The following is a 13,010-nucleotide window of genomic DNA, read 5'->3' as shown; positions in this document are numbered from 1 at the left end:
TCCTCCCCCTCCTTCTTCACACACGCCTCTCCCCAGGGTCCGCTTATCTCCCGCGCCCCGGCCACGTCCGCGTCGGTAAAGGTGTGAGGTGAAGGTGTGCGGGGCTGATAAGGCACCGATCCCAGCCGCGCCAGGAATCCCTCGCCTGTGAGCATAAAAGAAGAGAGGGCGAAAAAAATATATATTACTGGTCTTCACGGATCTGTGTTAAATAGCATCGGCGAGTGTAAATATTTCAAGGCATTATGAAAGGCCTGTAAAATCATGTCTCCCCGATAACGTGCAAGGGAGAGGAAGGAAGGAGGAGGAGGAGGGAGTTATGTGGTCGCTTCGTCGTGTTGCCTCGTCGTGGAGAGAAGAAAAAAACTGTCGTCGTGGGTTTTTTGAAGCAGCGGCGGCGGCGGCGTCAACCCTTTTTGCGGGATTTAGATTTGAGTAATAGGGAATTATTCGTGGCCCGCCTTATCTACCGTGGGCGTGACTGAGAGTGACGGTGATGGTGAGGAAGGTGGTGATAGTGGTGGTGATGATGATAGTGGTTGTGGTGCTGGTGGTGGTTTTGTGTTATGAGGGAAGGGTAGGGAAGGGACTGCCTGCCTGCCTCCCACGGTGATGCATGGTGAAGGTGTTGATGGTGATGAAGATGGTGGTGGTGGTGGATGCGATGGTTAGTGCGTGGCCATGGTGGTGCTGGTGATGTGTGGGGAAGGGAAATAAAGGGGAGGGAGGAGGAGAGGGTATGAATGCCTCCCTGCCTCCTACGATGATGGTAAAGGTAGTAATGAGTAATGGTTGCAATGGTAGAGAAGATGGTGGTTGTGATGAATGGGTTGTTTGGTTGGTTGGTGAGTGGTCATGATAGTGCTGGTGGGTGCTGGTGGAGGAAGGGAAGGGAAGGTGATGGTAATGGTGGCGGTGAACATAGCGGTGTGGGGGAGAGTTGAGAGGGGGAAGGGAAGGGAAGGAAGGAAGGGAAATGAATGCTTAAAGAAGGTGATCGTAGTGGTTGGTGGAGGATGCGTTCGTAGATGGTGGTGGGGGGAAGGGGAAGGAAAGGGAATAAGTGCGTAAAGATGGTGATAGTGGTTGTGAAGTGAAGACGGTGGTGGTGGTGGTTGAGGATGCGTTGGTTGGTGAATTCGATAGTTGGTGGCATTTGGGGTTGGTGGCGGATAGTTGGTGAATTCGATAGTTGGTGGCATTTGGGGTTGGTGGCGGATGGCTGGTGAATTCGATAGTTGGTGGCATTCTCTTTACCTTGGTTGGTGGTAGTGCGGGGTGCGGTGGGGAAGGGAAGGGGAAGGGGGGGACAAGGGGAATTAATGCCTGCCTCCCTGCCTGCGTCCATGTGGGGATTTACTGGCAGGTGAACGATTGTGGGAAGGTTTTTATCGCCGCAACACCTGCTAATGGTTTAATGGCTCTGATGGCGTTAGGGCGAAACCACCATGCGACCGCTTCTCTTTCTTCCTACTCCTTCTGCTCCTCTCCCTCTGTTTATTCTCTCCCTCTGTTTATTCTCTCTCTCTCTCTCTCTCTCTCTCTCTCTCTCTCTCTCTCTCTCTCTCTCTCTCTCTCTCTCTCTCTCTCTCTCTCTCTCTCTCTCTCATTATTTTTTTACTTGTACTCATTCTTATACATTCTCTTATCCATTCGTTCTACGCTCGAGAGAGAGAGAGAGAGAGAGAGAGAGAGAGAGAGAGAGACGTCTAGGCCACATATCCACGTCAGCCACTTGCTCACTTGCTTCACTCACCTATGCTAATCACAACACCACACACATACGGCCCAATACCACGTAACCAACCCATCCCGTCCTTCCCCCTTGGCCAGTCCCGACACCCCCGAAGTGAGTGGAAGCAGAAGATGGCGCAGCAGGGAGAGGGAGGGAGGGAGGCAGGGAGGAAAGGAGGGAGAGAGAGAGGTGGTAAGAGATAGATTAACAGATAGATAGTAAGAGAGAAATAGATAGATTCATAGGGAGAGAGAGAAGTAAACAGATGGATAGGTGGTGAGAGATATAGATAGATAGGTAGATAGAGAAAAATAGATAGAGAAGTAGACAGACATAGAGAAAGACAGATGACCAATTCCTTTCTCTCCCATCTAGATATTAAGAGAGAAAAAATAAATCAAGAGAGAAACAGATACATAGATGTAAAGATAGAGAAGAAAGAAAGGTGACTAGTTCCCCTTCCCTTTTCTTCCACCTCAGACGCTCATATTATCGAAGGTGATCATCATTTTTTATCGACGTAATCATGAAGGATTCTCATTAGCTCAGGTAGTGACACGGGCGGCCGCAGGTGACGCCAGCCAGGTAATGAATGTGGACTGCTCGGGAAGGTTAATTGATCGCTTGCTTCATTAGTGGCTCGAGGTAATTATAAGTATAGAGGATTGGTTAATTTTGTTATTCTTTGTCTGTTTATCTGTATCTATCTATCCATATCTATCAGTATTTATTTGTCTATCTATCTATCTATCTATCTATCTATCTATCTATCTATCATTCTATCTATCTTTTACACACACACACACACACACACACACACACACACACACACACACACACACACACACACACACACACCTGTCCTCTCCACCTGCCTGCCGTAGAGTTACATGACAGGACAGATGTAGTATGCATAGGATGGCGGGGCGGGGCGGGGTGGAACGGGGCTCGGGTACAGTAGCGTAGGGTAGTGCAGACTGTGTTGGGTATGTTGCTACTTGCTTCTCACTCCATACCCTCGTGCTGCCGGTGCTGTCGTTCTGTGTCCTTCGTGGTTAGCAGTTGCGTGTCCCAGGGGGGGGGAGGGGTCAGAGAATGGGGAAGATGGTGTAGATATGAGTAAGCGTTTGTCTAGTTGATGTGTACAGGATTTGAATTGGTGTCTTTAGTGTTGGTGATATGAGGGGTAAGAAAATAATGATAAAATACGAAAAAGAAAAGATGAAAATGAAGAAGAACATGTAGATGAACAAGAACAAAAGCAATACAAATAAAAATAATGGTCATAAATCTTTAATGATAATAACAATAATATCAACTTCTATTAATAATGACAACAATAGCAAAACAATGATAAGTCCCAACAAAATATATCGTACACAAGCGTCATCTCAACATCAACACAATTTTTCCTGGTATCTCTTTCCCCAATACTTTACACGTTTGTTTTTTTTCCTTACGCATCGCAAGTCCAATTTCTAATCCTATCAGTGCGGACGTTGAGCGCGGCGGGCCTGCACTCACCTGGGCAAACCAACCTTCTCGGTGCTCAGGTAGACGGCCACTTAGCGCTAATTAAGAAGTTTTCCGCAGGTGAGGCGATTGGAACCTCGGCCGCACTTTAGATCAAGGTGGGGGAGGGGGGGAGGTGTGGGTGTGGGGGGGGAGGAGAGAGAGAGAGAGAGAGAGAGAGAGAGAGAGAGAAACAAAACAAAACAGACAGATAGGGCATACGGAGAGACTTAAACCTCCCCCTTCACCCATATTCCCTTCCCCTACACTCGTCCTTTGTCTTCCCCTTGAAAGAAAGATTGAAGGAAAAAGAGATAGATAGAAAGAGAAACCAAGAGAGAGAGAGAGAGAGAGAGAGAGAGAGAGAGAGAGAGAGAGAGAGAGAGCGACTGAAAAATTAAAGAGACAGTCGGCTGCATTCACCTCACGATGTCGCATTGTCATGTTCTATAAATCCCTTCATGACCAACAGGTGTCGCCGATAGTACACCGACAGGAATAGGAAAGAGGCGTATTATTGTGGCTCAGCTGTTTACTGTACTGTCATTACCGGGACTCGATTGGCAGGGGTAATTATACAGTCATTCCTTACTTCACTTTTGATAACACTAATAAAGAAAAGGAAGACGGGGCTTGGAGGAGGTAATGTGTTTGTACAGTGCATTTATAAACACACACACACACACACACACACACACACACACACACACACACACACACACACACACATTCCCTCCACTACACACACACATACTACCATCCTCCCCTGATATCCAACCCCCCCCCACCCCCCCGCGCACACAAGGTCTCGCTATTCATTGCTGAAAGCCCCAATGACTGGAAAGGCAAAAATAAACTGGCGAACACCCACCCATTATAGGATTTCCATAACAATAACGATGTTTGGCCAGCACGGAGCAGCGCCTCGCCATCAGCTCGTCTGTTATGGCACCGGCTGGCCCCACGGACGCTGCTGGTCAAACTCATCAGGCTCCCTTTCTCTCCAAACTACCGCGGGAAACGTCAATTAATTATCATCTCAGGGCGAAGGTTTATGCAGACAGGTTGCTTGTCGACCATTAAGGTGATGGAGGGGGCGTGCAGTGTGCAGTGACCTGTTTTCTGTGGCTGATATCGCTGCATTATGGAGAGTAGATGATAGGAAGTCCGCGCACGTTGAGGAAAAATCTCTCATCTCGTAGGGAATGGATGTCGAAAGTGTGAGGAGGTGACGCCGTGGCTCCCCTCATGAAAATTGATGATACTTTTGTTTTCATGTACTCTTTTACTCTGCGAATGTTGAAGGAAAAATCTCTTACATCTCATACGGGGAACTGATGTCGAAAGTGTGGTTGGATTACGCCTTGGTTGCCCTTATGAAAACTGATGATGTAGTACTTTGTGATTTATTCATTTACTCTACGCACGTTGAAGGAAAAAATCACAGTTCCTTTTCGTAATTGATTTCGAAAGTGTAAGTAGTTGACGCCGTGGCTGCCCTCATGAAAATTGATGTTATTTTACTTTAACTTGTTTCATTTACTCTGCACTCGTTGAAGGAAGAATCAAACATCGCCTTATTAAGTAATGTCGAGGGCATGACTAGATATATGACGTAGTGGTTTGTCTTAAGGAAAGTTTGTTACTGTTGTTTTGATTTGCTCTGAACTGATGTCGAAAGTATTACAAGATATATCGCATTCCTGCTTTCCTGAAAATTGTATACATCAAACCAGGCGGAAAATTATAATAGTCTCCCACTGTTACTTTTGATAAATGCGACACAAATCCTCTTTTGAATTACTGTCGTACTTATTACAAGATAAATCGAAGGGGGTGCTTTCGTGAGAATTGTGTATATCTAAGTGGCCGGAAAAAATATGAGTCTCTTAGAGTTATTGTACTTTTTTATTTACTCTAAACAAATCCTCTTCAAAATTGATGTCGAAAGTACTACAAGATAAATCGAGGGGGTGCTGCCATGAAAACTGTATATATCAAAGCATCCGGAAAAATATGATTGTCTCCCAGTGTTATTATTTAATCTCCTCTGATTTATGATATATTCTGATTTATTTGTATTTACTCTGAACAAATTGTCTTTTGAATGGATGTAGAACGTATCACAAGATAAATCGGGGGTTGCTTCCATGAAAACTGTATATATCTAAGCGGCCGGAAATATATGATAGGGCCGGTCAGTGTTACAGTAGGTTTTTTTTTATATATATATTCCAAACATCCCTTTCCGAATATCTCTCCGAGTCAATGCTGAAAGTAATACATAATAAATCAGGAGGTCGCTTCCATGAAAATTATATAAATCTAACCGGCTCGGAAAATAAAAAATCTATATCCCTTCGCGGTCGGAAAAAGAAAATGATAGTCTATTTACTCTAGATCAATTCTTTTCTGAACTGATGCCGAAAGTTATACAGATAAATCGAGGTATCGCTTCCATGAAAATTGTATATATATCTGAACGGCCTGAAAAATATGATAGTCTCCCTTTAATATTGCCGTTTATAGTCTCCCAGCGTTATTGCAGCTTTTATTTACTATGCACAAATCTTCTGTATTGATGCCGAAAGAAATACATGATAAATCGAGGTGGTGCTTCCATGAAAATTGTATGAATCTAACCAACCGAAAAAAAATTATAGTCTCGCAGTGTCATTGTAGTTACGATTTACGCTGAACAAATCTCCTTCTGTATCTATGTTAAAACTATTACAAGATATATCGGTGGCTCGCTTCCATGAAAACTATATATCTAACCAACCCCCGAAAAAAAAGTAATATATATTAGTCTCCCAGTGTCATTGTAGTTTCAGATTACGTACTCTGAATAAATCTATTTTGAAACTATTACAAGATATATCGGTGGCTTGCTTACATAAAAACTATATATGTAACCAACCCCCGAAAAAAAAGTAATATATGTTAGTCTCCCAGTGTCATTGTAGTTTCAGATTACGTACTCTGAATAAATCATATGAACTGACGCCGAAAGAAATATAAGATAAATCAGTGGGTTGCTTCCATGAAAATTGTATATCTCTAAGCGGGCGGAAAAATATGATAGTCGCCCCGTAATATGTCTCTGTCAGGGACGATGTATGAATACGTATCACGCGTTTCCCGCAGGTGTGCCGGGAAAGAAAATGGGTAAAGAAAACTTCCTGGCCTTACCTGGGCGACAGAAAGCCGGCCCAGGTGTTGGTAATGACGCCCACCTGCCTACCTCACCTCGGGCTGATTTAATTACGTTTTTCTAGACGGGCTGCTGACTTTTCGTTTTGTCTTGTTTGCTTTGGTTAAGTTTGGATCTATATGGAACTTGTGTCTTATCGTAGGTGTTTTAATTTGTTTGTTTTTACTTTCTTATCTTTGTTATTTCTCTCTTCTCTTTTTCTTTCTTCTTTTTTTCTGTGTTTTGGGGGTTTGTGTCTATCCTGTCTGTTTGTTTGGCTGTTCTTTTGTTTGTCTATCTATTCATTTCTCTCTTTCATTCCATTTTCTTGTATTTTGTTTGTTTCCATTTTTCTTTGAGTGTCCCTGCCCTGTTTGTTAGTTTGTTTGTTTGACTGTTCTTTTATCTTTAGCTATCTGGTACTCTCTTTTTTTCCTTTTCACTTCTCTTCCCCTTTTCTTATCTCATCTCTCTTTCTCGTATCCTCTTTTCTTTTCTTTTTCTTCTCTTCTCATTCCTTTTTTTTCTCTTTTCTTCTCTACTCTTCTCTCCTTTCTTCCTCCCCCTCCCCCTTCACCAGCCTCCACGTCTCCCCTCATCAGGATTAAGTGCTCGGGAGATGCTTAATACCACGCTGCCCGCCTCGATTTCTCTGTAATTGGTCAGCGAGGCGGAGATTGTGGGTTTTACTTGGCCAATTAGAGGCAGAATACGTGTCCTGCCACAGCCAATCGCAGGAGGCAGGCACGCGAGGCAGGCCCATGTGATTGGTTGTTTACTGCATCGGCTCAGAACTGGAAGGAGGATGGAGGGGAAGAAGGAAGAAGGTGGGTGGGGGGTAGGGGGGGGGGGGTAGATAAGTATGTGGGAAGATGAGATGTGTGTGTGTGTAGTGGGGGGTGGATGGGGGGTAATTTGTGTGGGCGTTAAGAGAAAGAATGAAAAAGATGGGGCGTTAGGTTGTGTGGGCATTGCAAAGTTGATGAGGATTGTGTTTGTAATGTTGGGAAAGGTATTGAGTTTGATATCTATGTAGAGTTTGGTATATTTTTTTAGAGTGTGATATCTTTGCAATACATGGATTTATCTTTTCTTGTTGGTGGGTCTATCTGCTTATGTCTATGGAATGTCATTTGCACCTCCTCACCATTCAACTGTGTGTAGAGTTTGGTATATTTTTTAGAGTGTCATATCTTTGCAATACATGGATTTATCTTTTCTTGTTGGTGGGTCTATCTGCTTATGTCTATTGAATTTCATTTGCACCTCCTCACCATTCAAGCTTAAGGCCCACTTCTCTCCATTTTTTTTTTTTCATGTTTCAATATTATTTTCATGCTTTACTTGAATATGCACGCGTTCCGTTATCTCTTGCTCTCCTGTTTTTTTCCCTTCTGTTCATTTTTTTGCTTCTTTTAATACAAATAGTTTTCTGAACATAATTTAGTCTCTCTTTCTCCTCTTTAGTATCTATATTCATTTTTTTTTCACTTTAAACTCCTTTTATTTTCTTATGTACATTTATTCGATATTAAAAAGCCAAATGTTAAGGAAATAATGTCTCCTCTACCTCTCTTCCTCTGCTGTTTCCTTCCCTTCCCTTCTATTCATCATTCACGTGTTCCATTATTTATTTCTTATTGTGTCCGCTTTCTCTATCTCATTATAACAGTTTACACCACTCTTCCTTATCCCCAATTTCCCTTCAGTTATTCCACTATCCGTCCTTTCTTTCCTTCTTCCTTCCATTAACTTCTGCATATCCTCTCTATTATCCCCCTCTCATTCCTTTCAGTCCAAATGTTCCTCCCTTCTTCCTTCCCACAATATCTATGCACATCCTCTTTCCATTTCCTCCTATCGTGTCTCTCAGCCCAGCCCCTCCTTCCCCTTCTCCTTCACCCCTCACACACACCTTTCCCGCGGCATCGTTCGGGTTCTCACACCACGCCGCTGCAAGCAGCATACCCTCACGTGCCGGAGTATACGCCACCCTGGGCATCCTAATAGTTCTTGCCCACCCTCCTTCTCCTCCTCCTCCTCCTCTCCCTCTCCTGCTCATTCTCCCTCCTCCTCCACCACCACCTACTGCAACCACTATCAACACTACAACTACTACCACCCACACCTACTACTACTACTACTAATGCTTCCAACCCTTCTCTACTCCACCTCTTCCATCACCATTATCATCATCACCACCATCTTCTTCACCTCTTCCTATCTCCCCTTTTTCCCCGCTTTCCCTTACCTCCTCTTCTCGCTCTCTACCCTGTCCGTTCTTCCCCTTCTATAAGCTTTTCTTCCTTTCTTCGGGTGAGTTAAGGAGGCAACCCCCACAAGGCGACTAGCGTGGTAAAAAAGTAAATTAGTATCAATCTTGTCGTGTTAGTGTGTGGATGCGGGAAAAGGAGGAGGAGGAGGTGCTATTGCTTGTCTGTGGTGGTGATGGAGGGGGTGGGCGGGAGGGGGTGGGGGCGGGGATGAGGAAACATAGGAAAGGGAGGAGAAAAACGAATTAGATTGAGAGGACAAGCGAGGAAGTGTTGAGAATCGATAACCGCGGTTCGTTGAGCGAGCCAAAAGTGACACGATGGAAAATATGAAAGCGTTAGGTTAAGCACTTTCATTGTTCTTGAGTTTGTGTAGGAGGGGGAGAGAGAGGTGTTGTGTGTGTATGTGTGTGTGTGTGTGTGTGTGTGTGTGTGTGTGTGTGTGTGTGCTGGATCGTTTGCATTCACTTCATTCACTTAATTACGATTCCAAACATTTCATTTGCAGCTTAACATGAAGGCAAAGGAAGTATTAAGAAAGTATGTGACCTCTCTTTATCTTTCTATCTTCTTATCTCTCTATCTCGACACACACACACACACACACACACACACACACACACACACACACACCTCTATCTCACGCTCGTCGCCGCAATCCCTGCCTCCTCAAGCACCCGGAGTACCGTGACGTTTCGCTTCGCACTCGAGCGGCGAGGAGCCCAACGCAACGCCACTCTCGCTTTCCCTCCCCGACGCGGTACAATTCGATATGATTCCCCGCTTTGCTCCGACGCCTCTCGCTTCTCGCCTCGCCTCTGCCTGCCTTACCCTGCGTGCTTTATGGTTCTTCCCTTGATCCATGTTCGCGAGGGTCTCAGGAGGTATTGTGGGCTACTGTGTTGTATTGGTTTGAGTATGTTTTGAAGCGTATTTTGGGTGGTTTTAACGAAAGTATGTTAGTGTTAGTTTGCTGTTGTTCATGATTTAATTTGTTAAGTGTTTGGGTTAAGAGAATTTGCTTGAGTGGAGTTTAGTTCTGATTTTTGTACGAATAGTATTTTTTTTTTGAGGGGGGTAATGTTTTTATTCGCTTAACAATCTCTTCCCTCCTCTTCTGTCTATCTTAATATTTTCTTTCTCTCCATCTTTTTTTGTTATTTTCTTAGTGTTTTCTTTCTCTTTGTATGCGTCTCTCTCCTTTGTTCTTTTATTCTTTGTTTCTTTCTTCTGTGCTCTCTCGATCCTGATGTTAATGTTAATGAAGGAAGAGAAAGCATCACTAATTTCTGCATTTTATTTTCTTAAGAGTCGCCAAGCTTTCCTCTAACGCTTTCCTTTGGTTGTGTGTGTATGTGTGTGTCTATACCATGTCCTCCCATCCTTTCAACAGCTTCCCTCCTCTCTCCATGACATCCCACACCTCCTCCTCCATGCCCATTCCTCCCATCCTTTCAACAGCTTCCCTCCTCTCTCCACGACATCCCATACCTCCTCCTCAGCGCCCATTGCCGCCTCCTCGTTAAGAGACCTTCCCTTCACCCCTCTTCACGTCCCTTCCCTTCCCCGCCTCCCTTCCCTCCCATCCACTTACTCTCCTCCACCACAAGCCACACGCCAACCATATACACGGACGCACTTTACACCCTTCACCCACTCACACCCACACCACCTCCACCACCTCCACCAGCACCACCCACCACCCTCACCTCATCCCCCCACTAATATAGCTTTGTGATAGGCTCCAGTACTAACACTGTGCATTGTATATACGTATGTCCGGTTATATGAATGATGTGTGTGTCTTAGGATGTTAACTTCAAATAAAAAACTAAATAAACAAACAAGAAAAAAATCAGTGAACTATGAAACCGTCCTAATAGCTACAATCCACTGATGGCCACACACACCCACCCACACACACACACACACAACACGCAAAAAAACATGGCTCATTATCGTGTAGCCTCACTCACGTTTTCTATGGTCATCATTGGTAATATCGTATGGAGGGAATGGGAAAGTGTGGGAGGACAAGAAGGAGACTGGAGTGACTCGGAGTAGGAACGGGAAAGTGCAGAAGACATGACAGAAGATGCGGTGAATATGAGTTGAAAGTAAGAGAGAAGAGGGAAAGAGATTGGTAAGATAAAAAAGAAGGAGACTGAGAGTAGTAACAGGAAAGTGCAGAAGATTGGGAAGAGGATCCGATGAAGTTGAGAACAATAGGAATAGGTCAGTAAGGCACATGAACTAAGAGGGTAAAGGAGAGAATATGCAGAAGATGAAGTGGAGATAAGAAAACAGTTTGGATGGGTTACTGTGATAGATGAAGTAAAGGAAAAAAACAGAAGGGCATAAGAAAAAAAGTGAAGGGAAGTTAGAAGAGCAGTTGGCGGGATAGTGTGATAACAGGACGGATAAAAAAGGAGATAGAGAAGATGAAGTGAAGATAAAAATATTAGCGGTACAGTATGTAAAAGAGGAAAAGGGGAGGACACAGAGGGAGGAAAATGAAGTGAGAGTAAGAGGGGTCGGAGGGAAAGAGGAAAGTGACAGGAAAGTGCAAAATATATGGAAGAAAGTGCGTTAAAGCCAAGAGAGTAGTTCGAAGGGTAAAGCGGTACAGGAAAGGGGGAGGGAATAGGGAAGGAAGATGAAGTGAAGCTGAGGGAGGTGGGAGGGTATGGGTGGAAGGTTATGTGGGTGGGCATTAGGCTAACAAACAGAGCCCATTTAGTAAGGTCCGGCGGAAGGGAGGTCCCCGTGCCCTCACTAAATGGGGGGCGGGGTGAAGCCTCCCCCCTTGCCCCCCTCCATATGGTTCCTTTTTTAGCTATAGACACGTTGCCCTTTCTCTCCCTCTCTCTCTGTCTATCTATCTACCTATCGAACTATATCTATCTATTTATCTATTTATACACACACACACACACACACACACACACACACACACACACACACACACACACACACACACACACACACACACACATTCAATTCTTCGTCCACAAAGTTCAAAAGCATCTCACGTTTCCAGGTTTTCATAACATACTCTATATTCTCTCACCACTCTCTCTCTCTCTCTCTCTCTCTCTCTCTCTCTCTCTCTCTCTCTCTCTCTCTCTCTCTCTCTCTCTCTCTCTCTCTCTCTCTCTCTCTCTCTCTCTCTCTCTCTCTCTCTCTCTCTCTCTCTCTCTCTCTCTCTCTCTCTCTCTCTCTCTCTCTCTATCTCTCTCTATCTCTCTCTCTCTCTCTCTCTCTCTCTCTCTCTCTCTCTCTCTCTCTCTCTCTCTCTCTCTCTCTCTCTCTCTCTCTCTCTCTCTCTCTCTCTCTCTCTCTCTCTCTCTCTATCTCTCTCTCTCACCGTAGAAGGAATATGTTGCACGCGACACTCCACCAGACACACACAAATACACACACACATCAGGAATCAGGGAAGTGGTGTCGAAAGTCTGGCTATAAAAGGGACTGCGAACCTAACGGGGTGTGTAACAGTGCTCGGAATCATCGCCGCTCCACGTGTCAGATCATTGGTAAAAGTGGAGCCTCTACCAAGCGTCTGTCTTTTTGTGTGTATGTCCCGTATTCTCAAGACGCTTTCGGCTCGCACAACTATTTCCGGAGGCGACAAAGGAGGTTAGTCTGGCTCTCATGAGCGTTAACATTCATGGCATAGAAACATCATCAGACTTCCATCAAGCATCAAAAATCTGTCTATTTAAATACGAACCCAACTTCCTGGAAAGCTTTACCAATGTGGTTGTGTAAGTCCCTAAATGTGAGATCAAGTCAATCAGGTTCTCATCTTTTTTTTTTACATATTCATGATGCAGAAGTCTTGTCAAACTACTACTAAGCTCATAAAACTACTACCCTTGGAAATTCTAACACAACCTTCACGAAAGCCTTACCAACGTTGATATATAAGCCCCGAAAAGTTTTATAATATGTGAGGTTGAAGTTTGTTATAGGTTTTCACGAGTGTTTGTTTCATATCCATGGTACAGAAGCCTTGTCAAACTATCACTAGACTTATAAAACTACCAAGTAACTACCCACAAAATTTACGAAAGCCTTGCCAATTAAATGTTTAAGAATATGTGAAGTTCAGGTTAGTCAGAAGTCTTGTCATACCACCATTAAGCTCGCAAAACTACCCATGGAAAAACTAACACAACCTCTACGAAAGCCTTATCTGTAGGTGTGTACGTCCCATGTCTGAGAATGTGAGTTTAAGTGAAGTCCAAGACTGCTTAACGATTGTGTCCTTATTCTTTGCGCGTCCTGCCTGAAT

The 13,010-nt window shown here is 44.2% G+C and overlaps 1 protein-coding gene across 4 annotated transcripts in view; it reads left to right on the top strand.

Annotated features, from left to right (window-relative positions):
- LOC127009505 (knirps-related protein-like) overlaps window positions 1-13,010 on the top strand; it is an 86,904-nt gene that overhangs the window by 9,616 nt on the left and 64,278 nt on the right. Inside the window, exon 1 of one of the 4 annotated variants that reach the window (XM_050882616.1) lies at window positions 12,332-12,352. The exons of 2 other annotated variants lie outside the window; for them this stretch is intronic. The gene's annotated coding sequence lies outside the window, so the exon portion shown is untranslated. Of the gene's footprint in view, window positions 1-12,331; window positions 12,353-13,010 lie in introns of those variants that run through there. One more of the 4 variants, XM_050882617.1, reaches the window with a different exon arrangement.

Source organism: Eriocheir sinensis, chromosome 41, assembly GCF_024679095.1.
Source record: "Eriocheir sinensis breed Jianghai 21 chromosome 41, ASM2467909v1, whole genome shotgun sequence".
Lineage (NCBI taxonomy): Eukaryota > Metazoa > Arthropoda > Malacostraca > Decapoda > Varunidae > Eriocheir > Eriocheir sinensis.
This window is presented reverse-complemented; position numbering and strand designations above follow the sequence as displayed.